Below are 26,096 nucleotides of genomic sequence, written 5' to 3' on the forward strand. Positions count from 1 at the left end.
TCACCCCACATGTCCCTAATTATTTCATCCATCTTTCGGACGAATGCATGATGATTTTATGAAATATCCTGTGGGACATATCCCATGTCGCGGTGTGTTCAGGGCATCGCTTTTCACACACTTTTCTTCGTTTCCTCCCAGTAAGAAAGTGATATCAATATCAGAGAGTAAAATGTATTTTGGTCATATTTCCATGCCCTCCCCCTTCCCCCCGAAAAAATTCTAGTGTAAATTAAATCCACTCTTGTGTCCCAGCCAAATGAAATGACATCACCTTTACCCCCCCCTTCCCCCCAGATCATACACGAGTGCTAAATAACCCCCCAGGCCATCCTCGCAGGCGCCGGGCGTGTTGACATGTTCCGATGCAACAGAATGTGTAACGAGCTTTCATAAACACTTAGTAGATGTCGTCAAACTGCAGCTCATTTCCATAACCTCTCGCTTTTTAATAGCCCAAATAATTGAGACAAGGGAGACAATACATTAAAATATAGCACTGAGGCAAATGTATTTACATAATGGAAATGACAGAATCGGTTCCACGACATTAAGCATTGCATATGAATATCAGACAATCACGCACATTAGCTGGCAGGCCTTCACAGCGTCTTTCCCCACCGCTCATTTATCAGCGCTGCTGATTCATTCTGATAACACGGAACATTAGGGGCCGTTCAGGCACCCCGTTGGAAATGAAGTGTGTCTACGGGAAGTGGCCGCCGCCACGCCGCCACGCCGCCGCCGCTGAAACGGACGCCGGTACATACACGGCGTGGCTCGTTCCAGTCAAGGTTTTGGGAAGGATGAAAGCACAGCTCATGATTTGTTCTGTTTGAAGGCCACCAAAAATAAGACAAAGCTGGACCCCCCCCCCCCCATCTTTATCTTACTGGCCGTGGACGGACAAAACACCAAATCATCTTCATCTGCACATTATTACAATCATTTTCACGGACCCAGAAAAGTCCTGGAGGATTAGCACGTGGGGTTTAATCCCGTGAAACGCTGCGGATGATTTAGTCGATGGCTTCCCGGGACGCGGCGCTCCGCGTGGATCCCGGAGCCGGTTTCCAACTCCTGCTGCTCTGCTCATTTCTTGGCTTCTCCTTTCTCTGGGAGGTTGCAGGTTAGGGAGCGGCGCTGCGTTCCCGCGGTCTTGGTTCAGGATGACAATGTTCTTGCTGTTCTTGGCGCGGACGCACGTCACACGCCGGCTGACCCCGGAGCGGCACACGCGCGTCCTAAACAGACGTGCTGCATACCTGCCGGTAATTGGCGGCAGGCAGGGACTGATGCTCACGTCCCCACGGAGAGCTGCCGCCGTATTGCTGTCACAAATGTCCAATATGTGACAGTCTGGTGACGCACGGGAACATCTGGGGGAAAAGTGGCGCAAAGCCTGCCGGCGCAACGCAGGGCGCAAGGCAGGGCGATGTCTGCCACATCCTGTCCGTCAACCCCGTCCATCAGTGACCTTTTTTCCTTCCCTTGCCTGTTATCGCATGTTCTCATACGGCATATGGAGCACATATTCATGGCTTTTATAAGGGAGCGGACGCACAGCCCAGATTTATAGACTCACATTATTCTTTTACAAGCAGACTTAGCACCCTGCCCCCCCCCCCCCCCCCCACGGTGTACAGTACAGTAAATCAGCGTATCATCAGCAGCGGCGCCGGTGGGGGGTGGGGGGGGGGGAACACAGGAGAATATAATTCATGTTGCAATTATTGTTTACACTCTTCCTCCGAGCGAGGGGCGGCGGGGGGGTCGAGTGTAAGAAGGCAGGTGTGGGGCAGGGCGAGAGGACGGGGGTCATTGCTCTCTCAAGAGGGGTCACAGCCACAACCATTAGTGGGGAGGGGCCCGCGTTCCCGTTCACGCACGAGCGAGGATGTCCATAAGCAAAGAGGGTGTACACGCCGATGTGGGAACGCCGGCCACGGCAACCAAGACCATCTGATCCGTGCTGGTCTTCCGAGAACGGCCATCCATCAAATATTGGATGATCACTGATGGCTGATCAATGTTTTGGCTCCACCGTCAGCCTATGAATACGGCATGGCTGCATTCATAAAGGCTGGATGAACATGAATATTTATTATTATTATTAATGCAGATAGTAATATTTATTATGAATAAAATACTGCAGATAAGAATGCATAAATAACATTTATTATTATTAATAGTAATAATATAGATAGTAGTAGATATTTATTATGACTAATAATCCAGATAGTAATACAGATACTAATAATTAAAAAAATATATAATTATTATTATTAATACAGATAGCAATACAGATAGTAATGCGTATTATTATTAATAATAGTAGTAATCCAGATAACAATATTCATTATTATTAATAATAATAAAGATAAAAATACCACGCTCACAACTCATTGACAAATGTGGCTCCTCAACTTGCGGAGGTGGAACTAGCCTAGGTGCTGAAATGATGACTTCATTGTGCCGCTCTGATAATTACCGGGGGTGGGGGGGGGGGCATGTGTGTGTGATGATGCTGCCGCACAACAAGATTATTTTTATCCAAATACTCCAAGCGTTTTCTTTACTGGCTTCAACTGGTTCCTTCCAAACATTTTAACCACGCCCTTTGTGGGCGGGATCACGCTGTCTGCGTAAACCACCAGCATTCAGTCCCTGTGAGGAGAACAAAGCTTTACCAACGTTGGTAAAAAGGCAACTGAAAGCTAAAATGCTGCCTTGCCGCGACGTGTCGCCACGTGTCGCCACACCCAGGATGCCGACTTCCTGCCCTTTGGTCTTGTTCCCCAGGCCACGGCGCCATCTTTGAAATGGAGAGGCGGTGCCGTGCAGTCAAATTAGAACAACATTGGCGTCTTTGTGGAAATATTTGGGGAGTGTGTGATGAAGTCGGCAGCTTTTGGGAAACGTATGCTGTGTAGGAATAGCGTTGGAATAAATCAGACTCCGAACTTTTGGATCAGGGATCAGATCTCATCCTGATGCTCCATTTGTTTTTCTTAGGGTCCTAATTGAAAGGACAACTTGGCGGCTTACACAAACACAGCAGGTCGGAGTTGTCACCAGGACGGTCCAATGTCAGACGGCCTGTGTGTTGTGGGGGGGTTGGGTTGGGGGGGGGGGTGCTCTCATAGACGTAAATCTCTGCTTTCTGCCCTGAAACTCTTTAGTCACATGTTTGTTTGTTTGTGCTGATAAAGGCATTAAGGCAGAACGACTGGCAGCATTTATGAGGTTAATGAAGGTCAGCGCCAATGGAAAGTGCACGCCGCTCTTCCTGCGTGCGTGTGTGCGTGTGTGTGTGCATATGTGTGTGTGTGTGTGTACAGCATCCTGATGAACGGGACCGGTGCTAGAATAATGCAGCTCAGGACAACGTGTCCTCCAAGTGACGGAGTGTTTGGCTGAGGGGGAAACGCTTCCGACTGACTGTGGTCTCTCGAGGACGGATGATTAAATGACCAAGGAGAAGAAATAGCAAACACATTAGCATAATTAGTAATTATCTTGTAATAGTCCCTCTTGGCTTTTTACAGCACAGTCGTCAGAAATGTACGTTTGAAGTCAGCCAAAAAGGAAATGTTGAGGTGCTGCAGTCACGTGCATGCCCCCCCCCCCCCCTTTAAAAGGTGCAGAAGGTGACACTTGCGTTAATTAGTCTGTTGTTTGATGACTCTCAGACTTGGAGAGATAAGGCTATGACTCGCATCTCCTGTTGCACGTGTTGCCATGACGACAAGACAGAATGCTGTGCGACTTCATCAGTCCAACCTGACTCCATCAGGAAACATGGCTGGACTCCCAAGAGCGCGCACGTGACGCGTGATGCTTGCCTCCGCCGGCGTTGGTACGGTGCGTGCCGCCGTGTTGGACTTCACAGTGAGCTGTCAGTCTTCATAAGGACAGACGTAACACAGCCAGTCAGCGCCATTATTGCCTTCCGTCAGTGTGTGCGTGCGCGTGCGTTCGTGTGCATGCGTGTGCGTGCGTGCACTCCGCCAGACACAACACTGAGGAAGAGAACGGAGCCGCCCGGAGCGACTGTCAAAAGCTTTGGGAGGTGCTGCTGGCTGCAGGGAAACGTGGTCGTGTCAAACGCCAGCTGCTTCCTGCTCTTTGACTCACACTTCAACTCATTTGTTCAACTCGGGTCTTTTGCTTTGCTTTCTATCTGTTCTATTTCTATGGCGTCTTTTCCCTTCTGCGCCGGCGGCATGGCTTCCACTTCCACTGGCCTACACCAGTGGACTTGGACATGGCCGTCTCAGCAGCGGTGTGCTCTAAACCGGTTCAGAAATGTCTTTCCTGTGTAAACACGGCCAATGCGAGCGGTACACTCGGCTACCCGCGGCGACCAATAAAAAGCTTGTGTTGTCTTTGAACGCTTGCCGTCTAGCCTGAGTGGCCAAACGCTCCTCCCGTTTATGATCCTAATTAGCTGTAACTGCGCCATCATCCCGAGTCATCGGGCCTGGAGACCGGCCAGATGCTTTGACGGGCCGCAGCCCGACTCTTTTATTGCCACCTTCGCTCTGCCTTTCCTCACTCGCGCCCTTCTTCTCGGCAGGAGGTCTGCCACTGTGCTAAAGAGCATATTTCAAAGGCAGGAGATGGCACAGGGATGGGATTAAATATGAAATATGTACTCTGCAATATTTAAAAACACCAAAAGAAAATCAATATACGCTAATTCCTCATTGATCAATTGTAAGAAATGGAATATTTCTTTGGAATACTGCTGGTTCCTGTACGGTACTTCCTGTGCTGGCTGACATAATGCCACCTAGTGACCAGGGTGGAGTACTACATCCCCTAGTGACCAGGGTGGAGTACTACATCACCTAGTGACCAGGGTGGAGTACGACATCCCCTAGTGACCAGGGTGGAGTACTACATCCCCTAGTGACCAGGGTGGAGTACTACATCCCCTAGTGACCAGGGTGGAGTACTACATCCCCTAGTGACCAGGGTGGAGTACTACATCCCCTAGTGACCAGGGTGGAGTACTACATCCCCTAGTGACCAGGGTGGAGTACTACATCCCCTAGTGACCAGGGTGGAGTAGTACATCCCCTAGTGACCAGGGTGGAGTACTACATCCCCTAGTGACCAGGGTGGAGTACTACATCCCCTAGTGACCAGGGTGGAGTAGTACATCCCCTAGTGACCAGGGTGGAGTACTGCATCCCCTAGTGACCAGGGTGGAGTACTGCATCCCCTAGTGACCAGGGTGGAGTACTGCATCCCCTAGTGACCAGGGTGGAGTACTGCATCCCCTAGTGACCAGGGTGGAGTACTGCATCACCTAGTGACCAGGGTGGAGTACTGCATCCCCTAGTGACCAGGGTGGAGTACTACATCCCCTAGTGACCAGGGTGGAGTACTACATCCCCTAGTGACCAGGGTGGAGTACTACATCCCCTAGTGACCAGGGTGGAGTACTACATCCCCTCGTGACCAGGGTGGAGTACTGCATCCCCTAGTGACCAGGGTGGAGTACTACATCCCTCAGATCGGCAGAGGGATGCCGTTTGTTTCTTTACTGCGTCTAGATATTTAGGAAATACGTAATTTGGGCTAAAACATAACATTTGCTGAGATCTTTGAAAGCATCGCTTTATGAATGAATTTACGGTCCCGCAGGGCGAAGCAAAGTGGCGAGGGATGAGCGTACGCACGTTGATCAGCAGTGATGTCGTGTCTCGCCACACGGCAGCGCGGCCGCCCGCCGGGGTCTGCTGACACGGCAAAGACAGCGGATACCTCACCTCGTGGCAATCATCCAGTCGGATGAAGCGCTTAACCGCCCCTTCCCTCGCCGTGGCGCGGGGCGCCTGTTGGAGATAACGTTAATGAAGGGGGCTTCAGCCAAGAATAGACGCGTCTTGCTGGGAGGGGCGGGTGCCGAGGGCGTGGGGCTCTATTTCCACGCTTTATTATTTGGCTGAAGAGCATCCCTGAGGAGGCCAACAAGCCAACACTTAGCCTACACTTCTCCACCGGGACGGCCTGCAGAGCCAACCGCACCAGGTCCCCGTGGGGGCGTTGCACCGTCACACATCTTCCATTTGATTGGCGGCCTTAGGCTCCACCAACGCCAACAGGTCCGGGTCAAAGCTCCGGGAATGCTTTGCTTCCGTCCATCCCTCCATTAGTCATCCTGTCGGGGTCGCTGGGAAGCTGGAGCCTATCCCAGGGGACTTTGGGACACTGCCATGCTTTCACCTGATTGCGCCCTTCAGGCTGTCGATGAGTCGGTGTTGGATTTCCAGGTGAGTGTGGTTGATGGATGGCAGATGAGCCCGTTATTGATTATTATGATTATTAGTAACTAATAATCTAACCAACTAATAATAAACGATTCTCTGTGGACTCCAGCATCCTTGGAGGCTCCTCCTAAGGGAGGCTGACGGGCTTATCTTCCAAGTCCTAGAAAAAGGTCCACACCCTGGTCCGGGGAAGGGACCGGAAGCCGACTTGGGAGTTTTCATGACCTCCAGGCCGTTCCGTGTGATGCACACAATCCTTTCCCAGTTGGTTAACAGTCACACGGAATGCTGTTTATTTTCCCTCCTTTCCGCCCTGCTTTGATTTGTACAGCTTGAAGTGCTGGAGCGGAGTGGATGTGTTTACCTTTGCTGGAAAACGCAGAGTTCCAATCACCCGGCCATTGCCTTTGATAGCTCAGAGTGGATTTGGTTTGGCCAGATAAGACCCGAGTCCACATCAGTTGAGATTCAGCTGAATTGTTTGTACGTACGGTCCATGCTTGGATGGATTTGGCATGAAGGTTAGGGCTTTTTTCCTCCTCTGTGGGGCGGCAACCTTCGCTGATGGGGGGGGGCGGCAGGACTCTGGGCGATGAATGCTTCCTTGTAAAAAGGACAAAGACAGGAGAGTCTTCATGTGCGAGTCCATAGTCGGCCTCTGGATCCCTTTGGCAGCTTCAAACCTAGTAGGCGTATCTGCAGGCCAACTGCTCCAGACTGGGGAACCAGACTGGGGAACCAGACTGGGGAACCAGACTGGGGAACCAGACTGGGGAACCAGACTGGGGAACCAGACCTGGGAACCACTTCTACCGATCAGTGGCGTTAGTCTGTCAGAAATGATTGCCAATAAACGCTATTATTGCCAACATAGTTTAACATAGACATTTTATGTAATGATAATATTTACCCTAATAATGCGAGTACGCCACAGATGAAGGGAAATTCCACGTGCGTCACTCTGTGTGCTCACTCGCCAGCGGCCCCGCCTCCACCCACTGGGACAAAGAGATGTTTGGTAGAGAGAGGAGGAATGTCCATTCACTTCCTTTTCCATTGGCGTGCGGTTAATTGATTTATTGATTATCAGTAGGCCTGACGCATACAATATATTGATCATTGATCAAGTGTTTGTTTCTCTTTGATTGGCTTGAGTGCCCCCCCAGCCCCCCCTTGATCAGACTGATTGATCACATGTGGACAAAGCATAACCCTTAATACACGCAGGATCAATACCCCGGCATCAAACAGCAATTGATGACGGTATTATGGCCATGCCTGTCTGATAGCTAAGTGATTTTTACATAAAAAGCCAAATGAAGCTCATTACACGGTCTGGGTCTCCTATATGAATAAATGCTCTTCCTTTGAAAGATGCTGCTTTGTGGAAGTCAGAAGCGATCATCTGTGGATGATTTCTCCAAGCAATAAAGTGCGTGTGTTTGCAGTGGAAAGCGAGAGTGGCAATTGGCTTTAATGATAATAGCCCTGACGAAAGCCATGATAATCCCGCTGCTTTTCCTGCAGAACGCACAGAGCCGGCGCTTTGTTCTCCACTCCTATTAGCGCCAGCCATGACGCTAATTTGACGCTTTAATTTGAAAGGAGCATCGGTTGGAGCGGTGAAGTCGCGCGTGGCGCTGAGGAATACACCAGGCTACGTGCGTGCTGCTTCTGCGAAATTCCAAAACAAGGCAAGAATAGGCCGACGCCCACCGGTCAACGTGTTGACCTCCGTGGTCTGTGTGGCCTTCACGCGCTTGGCCGCGGCAGAAAAGACTAGAAAAAACCTGCAATTATTCTCTCATGGTTTTTCAATTTGTGGTTGTCTGAAACAAACAAGTTGGATTTCCAGGATTTGAAACTGCTTTGGTTTGTCTTCGTGTGGTTGGACTAAACGGGCGGTACCGCTGCATCCGCAGCAGGAAGTCAAAAGAACGCAGGCATGGATGTATCCCTTCACACCCAAAGCATCGAGTCCGTGGCTCAGCGACGCCGTCCTGCGGCGGGCGGATGCCGAGCGTATAAACAAGACCCGGTCCCCGTGTGGCTCGTTTGTCATGGCTGTGACTTCAGGGCTATCTAAATAGCAGCACGGGGGCGTGTTCATCATCGCGCTCATCCTCGTCAGGGCGAGAGATGGATGACCTCGCGGCCCACCGGGTCATGAGTTATCACACACCGGGGGCGGGTGGGTCATTCAAAGGTCAAGGGACTATTTGTCTTCAGGCAACGCGCGCACACTCGCTCCTCATCCCATCTTTTTACGATCTACGTGTCCCTGGAGCGCATCTAGCGTCAGTAGAAAGTCAGTGGTGTTATGGAGTCAGTCAGGTGTGTTTGTGTACGTAGCATGGAAGCTAATGAATAATTCCCTCAGCTATTAGCTCCAGACTATAACGTTTAACAAATACTTCATTCCATGGCATGAAATGACCACGAGCAAGTAAAGAGCGTTTCATTTGACTAGCCTGGGTGTTTGCAGCTGTAATAGGTGACGCCGTATTGCAAGCGTTGCAGCGAGCACAATGACCAAACGCTTACCGTAATGAAGCGCATGCAAGCAGCAATGAAAACAAGAAGGCCATCAGACATGAAGACAGCATAAGCACACAAAGCCATCTCCTGCTGAGGCACTTGGCCGTGCTGGCTAACGAGCGTGAGGCCGTTGCGTCGACCGACTCGACTGACTCTTTGTTAAAAGACGGAATGCATTATCATTAGCGACGTGGCAGCCATCCCCGAATGGCCAACAGATCCATTGTCTTTCAGTCTCACTCATTAGACTCCCGTAACCAAGACCGCTTGATTCCCGCCGCAAATGTTCCTCTTTGACAAGAGCCACCAACATCACCTGTTCCACAAAGATCACATCACATGAAAGCTTAATTATGCCTGCGGGGGGAATGAGAGCGTTACGCTGCATGAGAATCAAGAATGGAAGCCCCGGGAAAGTGGGACCAATGAAATGAGCCCAATCTTAACATTATCGTTCAATACCTCATTGCTGAAATATTCCCTATTCATACCTCGTACATCTGTACGTGCTCGTGTACGGCGACATTGCACCTGCTAGATTGCTCCCACCATGACGCATGTTCTTCATGACAAACCTGTGAGCATCCCGGCGGTGACCAAAGGATTTCCAATCCAGGGGAACCTTGGTTAGCATCCTTTGCTGGTGTTAGAGGGATGCTAACCCAAAGGGATGCTAACCCAAAGGGATGCTAACCCAAAGGGATGCTAACCCTGAGGGATGCTAACCCAAAGGGATGCTAACCCAAAGGGATGCTAACCCAAAGGGATGCTAACCCAGACTGATGCTAACCCTGAGGGATGCTAACCCAAAGGGATGCTAACCCTGAGGGATGCTAACCCTGAGGGATGCTAACCCTGAGGGATGCTAACCCAGACTGATGCTAACCCAAAGGGATGCTAACCCTGAGGGATGCTAACCCTGAGGGATGCTAACCCAAAGGGATGCTAACCCAAAGGGATGCTAACCCAAAGGGATGCTAACCCAGACTGATGCTAACCCTGAGGGATGCTAACCCAAAGGGATGCTAACCCAAAGGGATGCTAACCCAGACTGATGCTAACCCTGAGGGATGCTAACCCAGACTGATGCTAACCCAAAGGGATGCTAACCCAAAGGGATGCTAACCCAGACTGATGCTAACCCTGAGGGATGCTAACCCAGACTGATGCTAACCTAAAGGGACACAAACCCTGAGGGATGCTAACCCAAAGGGATGCTAACCCAAGGGGATGCTAACCCAAAGGGATGCTAACCCAGACTGATGCTAACCCTGAGGGATGCTAACCCAAAGGGATGCTAACCCTGAGGGATGCTAACCCTGAGGGATGCTAACCCAGACTGATGCTAACCCAAAGGGATGCTAACCCTGAGGGATGCTAACCCTGAGGATGCTAACCCAAAGGGATGCTAACCCAGACTGATGCTAACCCTGAGGGATGCTAACCCAGACTGATGCTAACCCAAAGGGATGCTAACCCTGAGGGATGCTAACCCTGAGGGATGCTAACCCAGACTGATGCTAACCCAAAGGGACACAAACCCTGAGGGACGCTAACCCAAAGGGACGCTAACTCAAAGGGATGCTAACCCTGAGGGACTTAAGTCCATGAAGAGAAGTACTCTGTTGTAGTAGTACCCAGAGTAGTGCCGTTCGCAGCGGTAGCGGGTGCTTGGCACGGAATGAGCAAGGCTTTCCAGTCTCGGCTGCCCAAGCCTTTCCCACAGGAACCGAGTGGAGCGGCGGCCATGACGGCGAGTTAAACAGGTGTTGGGACTTAGCGCCGCTTCATCACAACGCACATCTTTTTTTTTTCTTTTTTGCGGAGTGGCGCATCAAGCAATCCATTTTTCAATTTGGTCTCCTGCCTGGGATAAATGAGCAGATGTCCATTGATCTTCCTTCCTGCGCGAGCGTGAGCCTTGTTTAGCGCTGACAGACGAGCTGTTCTACCTGAGCAGTCCTTAAGAACCAACAGCAGCCTTTTAATTAGCCTGCAATTGCCAGGCCAGCGAGTGGCTTCACGTTGCTGACGGCCAAGCAACTGGTTGGTTGGGGAAAGATGGACGCCAGGGCGTACCTGCACACGAGCAAGCGCCAGAATGAAACACGACGCTCCTCTTTGGGCGGATGCCGCAGCTTCGACCCCCCCGGGCTTTGACACTCAACTTGATGCAATTGTGAGGCCCCCCCGGTGCTTTCACAGCTACCCGTGTTCACCAGCTGGTTATTACTGCTAAAAATATGCGTGTAAAAGCGCCGTAGCCTGGCACCATGGCGCCTAATGATTGGAGTCAAGTGGTGCGCGGCAGATATGCCCTCGCCCTCGCATGTGCGCTGTCACAAGCCATTGGAGCCGAGTTGAGAAATGGGGGCCGGCATTGATTTGCTCTGCGACCCCGCCTCTCGCTCACATGCGGTTTCTTCACTGCCGTCTTCTGATCTCCGTGGTCGCCGTGATGCCGCGTTGGCAAGTGTCAAGACCTGCTTGTCTTTTCTTTGGGGCTTTCACTTGGAATGGCGCGCCAAAGTAGGGCTGAGGGCGATACTGCAGGCCACGGCAAAAACTTGGAGCGCATCCTTGAAAATGTTCAAGGATCCTTCAACATCTGACTAATGAAATTATGGGATGGTGTTTGTAACCACGAATCGCCATCAGCCGTAACGCCGCAAACAGAGTCCCACGCGTATCAACTGAAAAACAATGATGTCATCAATGTGATACTGGTACTGATACTTGGTATCAGTACTGTGGATATTTGCATGGATCTGCCCCCCCCCCTATTTTAATTGTTGATTGGGAATGTAAAAATGACATGATGGATTGGGAAGCCTTCCATATTAGCCACAGCACAGCAAACGGGGGGGGGGGGGGGGGGGGGGGTAAACAATGTCAACACATATTTTGAAATGCAATTCCTACAAGAAATTGAATGCGGGTGGTCCTCCCTTTAAGACCCTCCGTGGGTGCGAAGGCAGTGCCATGAACTCATCCCAAAGGTAATGATTGGTGGGGAACATTTACAGCGCCGCAGTGGGAGCGACACCAGGAAGGATAACTTATTACTTATTGCTTATTACTTCGCCTATTGACACCCCCCCCCACCCCCCAGCGAAAGGCAGGCGCTTCTATGTGCAAAGCTGGAGGGGGGGTAACGTGTACGGTTAGCGTGAGGTGTGGCTTATGTTCTGGGAAAAGTCCATCATCCACAATCCTTTGGCCAGACAAGAACACGCCTTTCTTGTCTGTGCATTCTAAAGATATAAAAAGCGGTAAAAGAGGCAGCTGATGATTGCAGGTAATGAGACGCACCTGCTCTGCCTCCAAGGGCGGCTATTCGAAGAGCTCCACCAAGGTCTTCCATGTGGAAGTGGAGTCTTGTTGCCGCTTTATGGAGGTTTTTTCCAGAAGGCTGCAGAGGCGGGATGGATGTCTCATCACGTGCATTCTTAGCAGCCGCTTTTTAGCCGTTTTTACATCTGGAGGAAGACGTGTGTTGGTGCCTCATGAAGTTTGGGATGTTGGGCCTTTAAGGTTGAAGGTCAAGCTGCAGGTTGGTCCGATCGAGCGTCACATGAGTGAGTTTGGTCACTGACATTCCGGTGCAGGTTTTCCACAGCCAGGATGGCTTTAGCAGCATTCCCCGGTCACCGAGGGGACTTCCAACTACGTCCCAGGCTGCACTGAGCGGCATTCCACAGAAGACGGGAGGCGGCGTGCTAGCTGGCCCCCTCCCCGACACCAGAGGAGGCGGAGAGGCTGAGCCAGATCAAGATGGGAAGTCTCCCAGCTCCTTTGTTCTTCCCTGTTGTTCCTTGCACAAGTCGGCGCCGTGGCCAGGAAAACAAGGATGTCGGGATTAGCTTTGGCTGATTTGAGGCCAATTGCCAGTTTTGCGGCACGTCAGATGAGAAGGGGGCGGGATGAAAGTGTCAGTGATGATTAGAGGGTTTGGAGGACGAGTGAAGAAGAAGACTAAAGGGTGTTCTTGCCGGGGCTCAGCGTGAACATGACAGACGCCGCCCCCCCCCATGCGCGCTGCCTGGCTGCCGGTGGGCCTCGGAGCGGGTGTTCTGGATCAGTGCCCGCGGTCGCCTTTTAAGAGTCTGCCGCCGCCGCCGCTGCTGTCACTGCGGCGTATTTAACACTCGGCCCCAAAAGCGGGCGCACAGCCGGCTGGTACCGGCTGGTACCGGCAGACACGGCGCTCCTGCCCTCCTTTCTGCTGCTCCCAAATAATAAGGTCAGCGTTGTTGTGTCGGATCCAAGCGGCATGTAAACCAGGTTTAATCCCTGCTGCCAGGTGCTTCCTGTTAGATGCTGACCTCTGACCCCTCATTAGCATTAGAAGAAGAACAAAGTCCTTCCCTGCGTGTCGAGGCTGCTTCTACGCTGCCTGATCAGCCACACGAGCAGGACGTGTGAAAGAGGACGCCACGCCGTCAGCGGCTCCCGGTGACGCTTTAAGTCGACGATACGCTTCGGGAAGCTGGCGGCATGGCGGACCCTCCCCCGACGCTCAAAGAGAAATCAAACGTAAAAATGGAGCACTAGAGCGAGCGAGCGACAAATACAGAGCAGATGTTCACAGAGATGTCAACTATTTGTTTGGCCTCATCAAACCTCCTGGAAAGCCACTGGGGGAGGGGGAGGGGGAGGAGGAGAGAACAGGGAGGAGCGGGTGAGTTAAAGCAGAAAAGGGAGATGGGTGCTGTCGCTGGAAGTCAGTGAAGGGGGCGTCGGATGGCAGGAAGTGGGACAGCCGCACAGCTGTGTTTTGGCGTCCAGGGACCCGAGATTGGTGTCGCTGTATTCCGTTGTCAGACAAGAGGAAGTGGGGGGGCGGGGGGGCACTTAAGGCACGGAAAGGAGATGAAGCAGAAAAATGAAGTTGAAGAGTCGGACCTTCTTCCTCATTGATGGTTGGCAGAACCTCTAAAGGTGAACGCTGGCCATGTTTGTGTATCAGAACTGGCATCAGAACTGGTATCAGAACTGGCATCAGAACTGGTATCAGAACTGGTATCAGAACTGGCATCAGAACTGGTATCAGAACTGGCATCAGAACTGGCATCAGAACTGGCATCAGAACTGTATCAGAACTGGCATCAGAACTGGCATCAGAACTGGCATCAGAACTGGTATCAGAAGTGGTATCAGAACTGGCATCAGAACTGGCATCAGAACTGGTATCAGAACTGGTATCAGAAGTATGGACGTGCACCTTAGGAGTGATCCCCACGTTCTCCTGGCCCGATGACATCCACCTGACAGTTTTGCTTCCCACCAAACAACAAACGGGCCGTTTGACTTATACGCCATCCTCGCTGATCCGCCCCAATTTATGATCCGCCATTATTTCTCCGGCGTGCTGCCGACCAGCGTGATATATTCCCGTGGCAGCAGTCGCCGTGGGAGCCATGCTCCTCTTCCTGTTGCTATTTCATGTTTATTCACGCTTATCTGGGGGGGGGGGTCGCTGTGTGAGTAATGCCCCTGAAGGAGAGCAAGCGGGGCTGCCACAGCGCAGGTCAGCGCCTCCCCAAAACTCTTTGCAGCCATAACAGGAAGACCCTCCCGTGGCTTGCAAAGACCCCCTCCACCCAAAATCATCATCGCTGTCCTCAAACGTGCGCTGCAAATGCAGGAGCAGGGGGCGGGGGGGGCAGTAAATGTGGTGTCATGATTGCTTGCTGGCACTCAGGGGGTTCTTAAGCGTGAATGATGGCATCCATGATGTCCTTGGTCGGATATATGGGACAGCTAAGGTGACCAACGTTACAGCAGACCCTGAACGCCTCGTCTTAAATCAACCCTGATTGAGACCTGCCGGCCGTGTTGCAGCACGCCGCTTCCTGTTGAGCCGAGGGGTGACGCCTCCAGAAATGTAGTCAAAAGTACAAAGGTATACTATCTAGGTATACTATACTATAACATACTCAGGTATACTATCAAAGGTACATGATCTCCCCGGAAGATTCCTGTTGTTTGGATTTTGGATTCTTTCCCCACATCATACATTTTACATGATACAGAATTATACATGATACAATATTATACATGATACAATATTATACATGATACAATATTATACATGATACAATATTATACATGGTGACATGAGAACTGCTATGTTGTCATAAAATGATGCATAGCAACTTTGGCTATTCTCTTTTCCGTGGAGCAACTTTTAGCTCTAATTGAGATGTTTCCATCAGCGTAATGATGATCTACTGCAGTATAGTCATCAAAGAAATAATAATAATAATAATAACCATACATCCGGAAATGTGAGAGAAGAAAGGTGAAAGTGAAAGTGAAAGTACAGCCAGAGGTAAAAGGTGCAGGATCAAGCAGGCTGCAGGGTTTATTCCCACCGTTTATTTAAGCCCCAAATGGGTCCTGATGGAGTCTTCAGCCCCCCCTTGCTGTCTAATGCTTTAATGAGGTCCATCTGGAGGAGGCCGGGGGGGGGGGGGGGGGGTGCGCTAGCATTGCTCTCCAGTCGTTCTTCTGCTCATTTTTCTTGTGGCGTGCCACAGACTGGCACGTTGATGGTGCGAAGATGCAACCAAGCGTTCTTATGGAGATTCATGCCACCGTCTGTCTGGCGCACAAACCTCGCCCCTTCCATACCGGAACGCCGCTTAGCTCCGCCCTCATCACGGGATGGGAAGCTCCACCAAGATGACGGTCCTATCTCACCCAAGGGGGGCTTTCAGTCTGCCGCTAATCCTGGATTTGTTGTCGTTTGTGTTTGCTCTACTGCAGAGTGTATCACTGTGTGTGTGGGGGGGGGGGGTGACCAAATTGGAATTGGACTGATTGATAACGAGGTGTACGGACGATAACGAGGTGTACGGACGATAACGAGGTGTACGGACGATAACGAGGTGTACGGACGATAACGAGGTGTACGGACGATAACGAGGTGTACGGAAGATAACGAGGTGTACGGATGATAACGAGGTGTACGGACGGTAACGAGGTGTACGGACAATAACGAGGTGTACGGATGATAACGAGGTGTACGGACGATAACGAGGTGTACGGATGATAACGAGGTGTACGGACGATAACGAAGTGTACGGATGATAACGAGGTGTACGGATGATAACGAGGTGTACGAACGGTAACGAGGTGTACGGACGATAACGAGGTGTACGGATGATAACGAGGTGTACGGATGATAACGAGTTGTACGGACGATAATGAGGTGTACGGATGATAACGAGGTGTACGGACAATAACGAGGTGTACGGACGATAACGAGGTGTACGGACGATAACGAGGTGTACGGACGATAACGAGGTGTACGGGCGATAATGAGGTGTACGGATGATAACGAGGTGTACGGACGATAATGAGGTGTACGGACGATAACGAGGTGTACGGACGATAACGAGGTGTACGGGCGATAACGAGGTGTACGGACGGTAACGAGGTGTACAGACGTACAGCATCCTCGTTAAATGTGGCCCATCGCTTCGTTGGTGCAACACCATGATGGGCGGGGCTTCGGCGTCTGAGGGCCAACATCATTGTGTCTTGGCTGGGCCAAGGAGAATGTTTTTGTGCAGTGATACGGCCCGTGGAGGAAGACGGGGTGGGATGAGGCGGGGGCGGGGGGCGCTCCAAGATGGCAGCCATCGGGGAACGCTATCGGCCTCAATTATGATGGGCAGTGGAGCGGCGCTGAGGGGGCAGATGAGCTGCGAGCCGGCCACGGCGGGAAGTCGGTAACTGATAGGCGATAATCCCCAGAATGAAGCCGGCCGAGCGGTCCCAGATGGAGCCGTCCCGTGGTCAGGTGTGACGCTGCCTCATGAGCGTCGTATTCCAAGGAATGTCCAGGCATCCACATGGATGCTTTTTCCCTGGTGGTGATGTCTTTCTCCGGGCTGTTGTGTTTTTCCCAAATTCCGGCGTATGAAATGAAGTCAGTGGAGCGCAGCTTGAGATGTCGCAGACAGTCCATCCATTTGTATTTGCAGCTGCTGTCATTCCACCGCACACTTCCAACCTCCAAAGGTTTTTCCATGTACGCCACCTCTTCTTCCTGGGCCGTGCTGGGACAGAAGGTTCCCCAGATGGATCGATAGAATGTATCGTGTGTATTCTGATGGCAGTACGTGCATTAAGCGCCTGTCTTTTTTTACCTGTTTTTATATCTTTAAATCATGCAGTAAACAGAAATTCCCCAAAATTGATCCAGACTTTGAGATAAGCGTGCAAAGCATCAGTCCAAATAAGCATACGCACAAAACGATGAAAAGGCAGCCCCTCTCCTAAGATGATTTGGGCTTTTCCTTGCCCGGATTGGCTGACATCAGCGGCTTCTCCCGCCTTTCCGAACCCTTCCAGCTGCCGTACGTAGTCAGCCCCTTCCGAGCGTCCTCACTCGTCGGTGGAACACCCGTCTCACAGAAGCAGGCCTTCGATTGGCTGGGAGGGTTCTCTTCCTGTAAGTCTTCTTTAACGAGCCGGCCAGCACAATGAGACCTGCACACTGTACCGGCGTGGCTAATGCAAAGCTAGGCGTGCGTGTGCGTGCGTGCGTGCACGTGCGCGTATGAGATGGCTCATCATGGCCAGATGCGTCCTGATTAAGGGCGAGCAGAGCAGTGACAGAAGTGCATTAGCGTGATGTATGTGTTGTTAGCCAGCAAGCAGCTAATTCCAAATTTAACACCTGATTCATACAACACAGTCGCACCTGAGTGCAAGCCAAGATTTAGTGGCCTTGTCAGGACACCGATGGCTTTTAGAAGTATTTTTTCCTTCTTCCGATTCATTTCCTCCGACACGCGGCTGATAATGAATTATGATTCTGGGTCAGGTTTGGGCTTAAAAGCCGAGTGGTTTAGAAAGTGGGTTGGCATCAGAGAGTGCCTTCGCTGGAGGGAAGCCCCGCTCCCCAGCCGCCCCCCCCCGAGGAACCTAGAAAGGAAGCCGCCACTGTTTTCACTCTCAAAAGTGGCATCAGACAGCCAGCATCAACACGCGGCACAAATAGCCGGCGTTGCCGAGCTAACAGGCATCACAAAGCCGGCCCTGTTTAGCGCTCATTTCCAGTGATTCACTGTGACAGCGTGCACGCTCCTCGTGATGGAAAACAAGGGTGCCATTCATGTCAGCCACTGCGGGCTTTTGTCTGCTGACAGGTTGTGTTATTCCGAACAGGTGTATGTGCTGCCTCGGCCCATCTGGCTTTGGTATATTTCCCAGCCTCCCATTTCTCCTGCTTGACGCCGCTCACAGTCAAAGAGGCGTGCGTGTGTTTGGATGCAGTAGCTTGTGGTGGTGTTCCAGGTCCGGAATAGTCAAGGTCACCCTGACAATGACCCGGACAATTTTCCAATGTCTCCGTTCACTTGATTTTCACGTTCCCTTTCCTCGTCTTTGCCCTGCAGCGTCGTAGCCGGCGACGCCGCGAGGAGGAAATAAGCAGCATTGGTCAGAGGACGGCCTCATGAATGTGACACCAGCTGCTATTAAAACGCTGCTGATGAACTTGCTATCTAGTTAGCGTACACTTAGCCCATCGGGCTAATGAAATGTTTGTTAATGTGTGTGTGTGCTTGTTGTGTTGCCGTGCATGTGTGACTGTGTGTGTCGTGGGTTCCAATCTCATCCAATCAGAGCGAGCGCAGCTGCATACCACTCCAACACTCCTCCGATGCACACGCACACACACGCACACACGCGTGTGTCCTTTTGTGTAGGAAGTTTTTGTGCAAGTGAGCGGGTTTGCATATGTGCAAGTGCGTGTTTGCCTGAGGACAACATCCATGCTCCATTAATTAGCACAGCAACCTTCTGACTTTCAAGAGGCTGGCAAAATTAGAGCCGCGTGTCTGATACCAGCCAGCAAAGGCTCCGTTATTCCAGCCTTGATTACCACTCTTATTACTTGATTATGTTGACGTGGGTGCAAGCGTGCGCCAGCGCCGTGCACGTATGCATGCGCGTGCACGTGGGCGTGACGTGCCAATATCATCTCCCAGCTGGAGGTCCCCTGCTGAGTGACTGAAAGCATAAAAAACAACCTCAGACTGACTTTCCTTTCGTTAACAATCCCATCAGATTGGAAAATGTAATCATAACAAAGTGGCTGCTAAATTGTATTTTTTCCGGGGGGGTGGGGGGGGGTGTTTGGGAGAGCACTGGATATGAAATAAACAATTCTGATGCATGCAGCCACGGGAGAAAATGAAATACTTATTCATGAACATTTCAAACACATGACTGTCTTCCCACCATGATGGTACCGATGCATGCATCCATCCAGCCATCATCCATCCATCCATCCATCAATCATCCATCTATCCATCCATCCATCCATCCATCCATCCATCCATCCATCCATCAAACCAACCATCCAACCATCCATCCATCCATCCATCCATCAAACCAACCATCCATCCATCCATCCATCCATCCATCCGTCCATCCATCAAACCAACCATCCAACCATCCAACCATCCATCCATCCATCCATCCATCAAACCAACCATCCATCCATCCATCCATCCATCCATCCATCAAACCAACCATCCATCCATCCATCCATCCATCAAACCAACCAAGACGTTGTTTTCATGGCATGTGTTGTTATCGTGTCCGCCATTGTTTTGGCACATGAAGGGAAGTAGCAGGAGGATGCTAACTAGCCCAACTTGGTGTTTGGACTCTGGGAGGAGACCCGGGGGGGGGGGCAGGACTCATCCCCCATCCTCCTCAAGGTACTGGAGGTACTCTAAGAACTATGGCTGAAAGGTGCAGTTCAGCTGCGGAGCCACAGAGTTTTTGTGCGATGAGACACTGCTCACAACACCCCCCCCACCCACCAACTTCCCACTCCGCCAGCCATTGGTTAAGCCGAGTAGGGGTTGGCTTTCCTCAAGCATCATCTGACCGTCGGGATGCGTGTTGGCCTCACACTGCAGAGCAGCAGTACCCGCCCGCTAGCCCCCCAGCACCGCGGTGGCTGTGGTGGGTGGCGTGGCCGCACTGACCCCCATGGCCGTCTGGCAAGGCACATGTGGGGGTGGTGGGAGGATGGAGAGTGCTGATGGCAGCAAAGGTGGAATGGAAGGGAAAGGCCTCACATGAAATTGCTTCTGTCAGAGAGCTATGATTTGGCTTTCTTGTTTATGTTCTCGGGGGAATAATGTTGGGGGGGCGAAGGGACGGGGGCTCCCAGGGGGTCCAGGGCGCCTACATTACTTGTGAGTCATGGAGGAAATGTGTTTGGTATTATTTGCCTTGAGTCTTCCACCTTTGAACAGCCTGGTCTTTGTGGTGCTGAGCAGCCATGACGTGCTCACGTTTATTGGCACTGTCCATGATGATTAGAACCCAGCCTGTGGCTAGCCGAGACAACGGGGTGGTTACAAAGTGGGCGGGGCACCGAGGCTTGAAAAGCCTTCTGGCGCCGCTTGAATAAACGCGCGCCGTTCTCGTCCCTCAATTGACGCCATCTTGCCATTGGGTAAACACTGTGGGCGAAGTCCAGGGAAGAGAGTGGCCTTACGTCACGGGGTGACGTGTTTGGGAGGAGACGTGAAATATGAGGTGTGAACGTGGCGGGGAAGCTGACAGGAAGCGAAGGCGCGGGGAGGCGGGGCTGTAAAAATGGAAGCCAGAGTGGACTTGAGAGCGCCGGACTCCTTTGCTGTTTGGATGCCGTCTGCTGTCATCAGCGGGATCCCGGCTGAGTGGCAGTGACAGTGGAGCTGGCCCGGTCGCTGTCACATGTCCTTGTCACTTGCCTCCGAGTATGAGGACGCACCTCGCCGTTGTCAGCTTCCATTACCTCCTCCCACCAACGCTGGAGTGCGCGTTACGACGGGACCTCGTGACCTTCCTTGTCCCGCGCTTCCTGCCCCAGTTCATGTTAAGTGTCAGCTCCTGCTTCCTGCCTTCGGCTGCTTCTGCCTTCGGGATCAGGACGGCCACGCCGGACCGAGTCCTGGCTCAGTCGGGGGGGGGGTTGGGGCGTTCCATCGGAAAGCGGCTGCAATGGCCTTTCAAGTAAATTGTCTTTATTGTCCGACAGCAAGAAGGAAGAGGCCCCGGGGGGGCGGGGACGGTGCCCGGAACGCTGATTGAAACAAGAAGGGCTTGGTTTGCATGAGCCCGAGCTCCTTCCCGGGATGTTTTGCATCCCGGTCCTAGCCCGTCCCCGGTGGAAGAGAAAGCGCCGCCCCGTCTCACACTGACAGCGGCGTTGTCACATGCAGTCTCGGGGGGGTCAATAAGGCTGTCAGGCGTTTCACGGGCCCCGTCACTCATCACATGTGACCATGGACATTTAGCATCATCATTTTTACGTGTTGGGACTGTGGAGGTCAGCACGTCTGGCTGCACTTCTGGACCCCCCCCACCAGCTCAAACGACTTGCTGCAAAGGATTTCACTCCGACAGAGAACCGTAGTCAGCAACAGCAAAACACTCCAACAGGCCGTCTGGGGGGGGGGGGGCGCTCGGATGTCCCACTCTTACCTGATGTAGAGAATGACCTTCTTGCTGACGTTTGGAGGAAGCCACCAGAGGCCAGAGGTGTGCTTCCCAAATAATATACAGCATATTTTTGCCCCCAAGTAATATACAGCATATTTTTGCCCCCAAATAATATACAGCATATTTTTGCCCCCAAATAATATACAGCATATTTTTGCCCCCAAGTAATATACAGCATATTTTTGCCCCCAAATAATATACAGCATATTTTTGCCCCCAAGTAATATATAGCATATTTTTGCCCCCAAATAATATACAGCATATTTTTGCCCCCAAGTAATATACAGCATATTTTTGCCCCCAAATAATATACAGCATATTTTTGCCCCCAAATAATATACAGCATATTTTTGCCCCCAAGTAATATACAGCATATTTTTGCCCCCAAATAATATACAGCATATTTTTACCCCCAAGTAATATATAGCATATTTTTACCCCCAAGTAATATACAGCATATTTTTGCCCCCAAGTAATATATAGCATATTTTTGCCCCCAAGTAATATACAGCATATTTTTGCCCCCAAGTAATATACAGCATATTTTTGCCCCCAAGTAATATTTAGCTATATATAAAGTCAAGTCAAGTCATCATATTAGTTAAAATCCCGTCTGGTTTTATGGATATGTTCATGGAAGGCGTCTCGGTCTTTAGATTGTAGATCTCAGCAACGGTATCAGCGCTAAGGAGAGACAAGCCAGTGTCAAATAAGAGGGGAAAAAACACCCCCCAAAGCGACATCCCAATAATTAGCATAGCGGGAGCGTGAGAGGCCCGGTGCGGGGGGGGGGGGGGGGGGATAATCATAGGGCCTTAATGTCTGCTGAATGCTATTAATCAGCAGCATTACGTATCGTGCCCTGGCTTTATCTCACAATGCCGGCCAATGAGGAGCCTCCCCTGTTGGTCCGGGGCCATGTCAGACACAGCGTGTGTGTGTGTGTGTGTGTGTGTGTGTGTGTGTGTGTGTACGAGTACATAGACAACGAAAGGGAAGAGAACACGACTCAACCAGTGTGAAGTGGAGTGGACTGCAGGGCTGTGATCCCAAAGACAAAGTAGAAACCTTGAACATATGTGGCACACAAAACTTTGCTGTCCTAGACGTGAATGGCACGTGAACGCACCGCAACCAAAGCCATCCTCGGTGTGTCCGTTTCTCTATAGCGTCTCGGACCTCCCTCGTCGATAGCGTACGATCGTGGTGCCCGAGACGTAACCATTCCTTCATCTTGTGCCGATGCTTTTCAAGCTCTTCACGGGTGCCTTGTGGACAACATGGAGGCATCGGAGTCGGCCTCTCAGGAAACTGAAAGTGTTCCATTCCAGCGATCTGTCAGTTTGCAGCATCGCCATCTCAACTCTACCAAGATGTCAAAGCTTCTCTTGCATCTTCCTTCCTTCCAAACACAACCTGTTGGGGGCCGAGTCCAGGGGGGCCACTTGTCACTCTCCCATTGTTTTCTTTCATCTTAACATCTTAACTTCCTGTCTGATGTCTTGCTGATGTTTCCCCATCAACGCCGTGGGGGGGTGTAATCCAGTGGTGTCAAACTCCTGCCATGGAGGAGAACCTACAGGCTTTCTTCCCAGGTCGCTAAAGCAGCTAATTTGAATGATGAACCTCCTTTGGTTTGAGGAGGAGATGGCAATGACGTCACCTGCTGGGGTCAGTTCCAGCGAAGCCCTTCAGGGGCGGGTTCAAAGACGTCCGTCTGCTCATACATTATATGAAACCATCTCTTCCGTCACGGTCGGGGGGGCCTCGGTGTCCATAATTGCAGAGGAGATTGAAAATAAGCCACTAAAGATTTTGACCTTTCCTTTTAGTCGTGCCACAATGTCCTTTGGAGGCGGGTTCCTCCGGAATGATTCCCAGGCAAAGACAAATCCTTGTCCACTCGGCATGTCTGCGTTTCATCACACCTTTAGCTGGGGGGGGGGCACGTTAGCCACAAGTGAGCTAAATACTTCCCCACGTGAAGGTTCCGTCTCCTCATGATGACATCATTTCATGGACATGACATCATTCCCATCGGCGGCGTCTTCCTGTTGCTGGGACATGGCCGAGTGTGGAAACGGAAGGTTTTTAAAAAGTGTCTAAATCCTGTCGGATTGCTTCCCAGTCTCAGGTAGACTCCAGCACGATGGGATGGATAGGATGATGCATGCATTTTACTTTCTAGCGGAAGTAGCATCTGATTTCACGGTGCGGTATGGGGGAAGCCATTAGCATGCTAACCTTGTCTACAAATGTCATTTTTTTATTGGAAGAAAATGCCACCATGTAGCGCAATGCGAGGAAGGCTTATCGGGATTACCGCCTCATGTCCTCCGGAAGTTCATATTTGATGTGGGACAAGTTTAGAACATGTATTTAAGAAAGGGTGAACTCAAACAGGCCCCCCCGCCCCCATCCTTCTCAGCACCGTGGGGTGGCGGCGTCCATCATTCTTCACCATGAACATTGCTCGTTGCTCCCGGTGCAAATATGCTCATTGTGGCCGCCCCCCCCAGGCCAAGCACTGAATGGCTTCCCTCCCGTTGTCGGCAGCGAGCGTATTGTGAGCCAATCAAAGCTATTTCAAGATAATGGACTGATGGAGGAGAGAAAAACATCTCCCAACATCTCCAAGGTACAAACATAATAGGAAGTCAAACAGAATGCCTTCTCGCCCCAGCTGTTGTAAATTCCCCTTTTGTCAATCTCGCCTCGGCCATGGCGGCCATTGTTCCGCTTTTTGGAGAAGGAATTGGATTTTTTTTCCCTTCCTTGTTGCTGACTTCCCTCGCTCACCGATGGCCGGATTTAATTAGGACGTTTGTGAGTGATTTATTCACGCTAGCTGTTCCTCTGACCAATTCATCTTGACGAAGAAAGTACAATGGCCTCCGAGCATCGCTAATAACGCCCCCCCCCCCCTGGAAAATAAGCAATCAAGCCGCTTGCCGATGAAGCAGAAAGACTTTTAGTTGTTGCATCATGGATGGAATCTGATGTGACGGGTCAAAGGATCAGCGTTCAAGGGAAGTCTACTCTTTTTGGATGTGAGACCTGAACACACAGCGTTTTTTTTTCCATGCCTTCTAAAGATATAGAAACAGATAAAAGGAGGCTGCTAAGAATGCTTGTCATGGGACACACCTATTCCGCCTAAAAACATGGTGTGTTCCACGACAAGCATTCATGAGCTGCCTCTTTTACCTCTTTTTATATCTTTACAACACTCATGACGTGTGCTCATGTCTCATATAAGACATATTGAAACAAGTCAGCTGGGGTAGGCTCCAGCCTGTCTGTGCTCGGCAGGTAATGGAAGAAGGAAAGAGTTGGGACTACGGTCAATTGAGTTAGTGTACATTTTCAAAGTCCCCAAGTGACATATTGGCCTTTCCGTCACCATCACACGCTAGAAAAACCCAATCATGCAAGTTAATGCAAGTTATTTGCTCCTTTTTCCCAACACCCCCCCCCCCCCACCAAGGGAAAAGGTCAGAATTTTAATGGCTTTGCCCACTGTGGTAATCGCCTTTTTGTGTTAGCCTTTCACAAACTAAATGAAACGGTTAACCTATGCCGCTCCATTTTAATAAGTGATGTGCCATTAAATAGCCCCCCCCCCACCCCCCACACTGACTCGTTCCGCTGCCCTGCTGGTGGCCGCACATTCTTCTATTCCCATTTCGCCGTCTTGTAGCAGTGACTACAGACGTGGAGACGCACACCAGGCGGCCTTCCGTGGGTCCTGGTAGCGTAGAGTGGCTGGGGGGGGGGGGGGCACGTCTCCCACGGTGCAAAAACTACATCATCATACCACAGACCTCTGTGGGGGGTGCTGGCACAGGAAGTCGCATACTTCGCTCCGCCTTTGATTTGACTTCTGTGTGTTGGTGCTTTGTGATTGGCCGTGTGATCCGTGATTTAGCACGGCTTGGTGGAGCGCTACGTAGCGCTCATTCCGCTACGTAGCGCTCATTCCGCTACGTAGCGCTCATTCCGCTACGTAGCGCTCATTCCGCTACGTAGCGCTCATTCCGCTGCGTAGCGCTCATTCCGCTATGTAGCGGAATGAGCGGAATGAGCGCTACCGAGCGGAATGAGCGCTATGTCACGGAATGAGCGCTATGTAGCGGAATGAGCGCTACGTAGCGGAATGAGCGCTACGTAGCGGAATGAGAGCTATGTCGCGGAATGAGCGCTACGTAGCGGAATGAGAGCTACGTAGCGGAATGAGCGCTATGTCGCGGAATGAGCGCTACGTAGCGGAATGAGCGCTACGTAGCGGAATGAGCGCTATGTAGCGGAATGAGCGCTACGTAGCGGAATGAGCGCTACGTAGCGGAATGAGCGCTACGTCGCGGAATGAGCGCTACGTAGCGGAATGAGCGCTACGTAGCGGAATGAGCGCTACGTAGCGGAATGAGCGCTACGTCGCGGAATGAGCGCTACGTCGCGGAATGAGCGCTACGTAGCGGAATGAGCGCTACGTAGCGGAATGAGCGCTACGTAGCGGAATGAGCGCTACGTAGCGGAATGAGCGCTACGTCGCGGAATGAGCGCTACGTCGCGGAATGAGCGCTACGTAGCGGAATGAGCGCTATGTCGCGGAATGAGCGCTACGTAGCGGAATGAGAGCTACGTAGCGGAATGAGCGCTACGTCGCGGAATGAACGCTACGTCGCGGAATGAGCGCTACGTAGCGGAATGAGCGCTACGTCGCGGAATGAGCGCTACGTAGCGGAATGAGCG

General features: G+C 51.4%; 1 protein-coding gene across 2 annotated transcripts in view; it reads left to right on the forward strand.

The window, feature by feature from the left end:
* adarb2 (adenosine deaminase RNA specific B2 (inactive)) overlaps positions 1-26,096 on the forward strand; it is a 94,778-nt gene that overhangs the window by 1,205 nt on the left and 67,477 nt on the right. The gene's annotated exons all lie outside the window — the stretch shown is intronic.

The sequence above is a fragment of the Doryrhamphus excisus genome, linkage group LG5 (assembly GCF_037039965.1).
Source record: "Doryrhamphus excisus strain RoL-2023G ecotype Guam linkage group LG5, RoL_Dexc_Guam_v1.1, whole genome shotgun sequence".
In the NCBI taxonomy this organism is placed as follows: domain Eukaryota; kingdom Metazoa; phylum Chordata; class Actinopteri; order Syngnathiformes; family Syngnathidae; genus Doryrhamphus; species Doryrhamphus excisus.